This window comes from Macaca fascicularis, chromosome 17 (assembly GCF_037993035.2).
Source record: "Macaca fascicularis isolate 582-1 chromosome 17, T2T-MFA8v1.1".
Lineage (NCBI taxonomy): Eukaryota > Metazoa > Chordata > Mammalia > Primates > Cercopithecidae > Macaca > Macaca fascicularis.
Genome location: NC_088391.1, coordinates 68,682,524 through 68,684,019, shown reverse-complemented (window position 1 = coordinate 68,684,019; position 1,496 = coordinate 68,682,524). Strand labels below are relative to the sequence as shown.

Genomic DNA, 1,496 nt, shown 5'->3' with positions numbered 1-1,496 from the left:
GCAACCCTGGTGGTTAGATTGTGGTCCTTTAACTATTCCACTAAAAGAACAGTGTTCTTGAAAAAAGTAAAAGGCACTTGTTAGAGATCTAAGGTAGAAAATTTACCAGATGAGCCTGAAAATTATTATCAAAAACTAGTAGAATTATGTCAAAAGGACAGAGGAGCCAGCTTAAATAAGCTCCCAACTGTCCAGGGATGGGGCCATTTCAATATCAGTAAGAACAGTAACTGTCATGGATGGAAACACACAAAATATATTTAAGTCCATAGTTTAAAATGATACTTAAATACATTAATCACCTTTGGAGAATACTAAAGCTTTGACTTATGATTTTGAAAACTGATAAAGGATAAAGCTCTTATTCTACCTTTTCTATAAAAATTTAAGATAACCTAATTATTTTGAAAGAAAGTATCTTTTCATAGATGTATTTTGGCTAATAAATGAAAAGGGAAAAATAAAATGAAAACAGCACATTTATCAATATCTAATGAATTGCTAATCTCACAAAATGATGGTAGATATTATGCACCACTAATGAAAGTACCCAATATCACTGATTAAGTGGTCTTCACACACACACCGCCACCACCAACACAAAACCTGAATTTGATCACATCTCAAGACATGGAAATACAGGGGCTGAGAAACATGTGTGAAACAAAACAAAAAATACAATCAGCAAAACTCTGTAAGACGAGTGACCCAACTTCCTTCTGCTCCTCCTGCTTCTCTTCGTCCTTCTCCTCCTCCTCCACTCATCCTCTTTCTTCTGCAACAACAACAACAAAATTGCAAGAGGAAAAATAATAGACAGAGGAGGAACCTATATACTAAAAGAGATGACATATCAATAATGTGTAGTGATTGAATCATAATTCAAATAAGCTTAAATAAGGAGAGAACATTTGTAGCATAAATAAATTGTGAAATGTGAGCACTATCTGGATATTTGAGGAGATTAAGGAAATATGGCTAATTTAAGAGAGATATTGGTGATATTTGTGCCCTGTTCTAAAAACATACAGATAGTAAGTATACTATGGTAAACACATATATATATGTATATATTAACTGCCATTGCATCAGTCTCCTGAGATTGCAGTTAAGTGGCAGTAGGGTAGGGATGGGAGAGTGGAGGGTGATGGAAGTGGCAAATGAATGTTTTGTTGTTTTCTTTAGCCAGAGAATAAATTATAAAGTGCATGTCAAATTTGGTTTTAATTCACTTGAAGCATCTATATGAACAGCTTAACAAATGAATTAGTGACCTGTTAAGGCATAAAGAGCATTGAATAAGTTTCTTTCTATCTCATTTTTCTCTACTAAACAAAGTACATTAAAAGTTCAAGTGGCCAGGCATGGTGGCCCATACCTGTAATCCCGTAATTCCGGCACTTTGGGAGGCTGAGGCAGGCAGATTGCTTGAGCTCAGTAATCCAAGATCAGCCTGATCAACATGGAGAAAACCCCATTTCTTTAAACAAACAAAC

General features: G+C 35.0%; 1 long non-coding RNA gene across 1 annotated transcript; it reads right to left on the bottom strand.

Annotated features, from left to right (window-relative positions):
* Positions 1–463: 463 nt before the first annotated feature.
* On the bottom strand, positions 464–1,496 carry LOC141408894 (uncharacterized). The gene is made up of 2 exons (XR_012426449.1): positions 1,379–1,496; positions 464–775 (listed from the first exon to the last, which is right to left on the bottom strand). It is a non-coding gene; the product is annotated as an uncharacterized lncRNA (long non-coding RNA).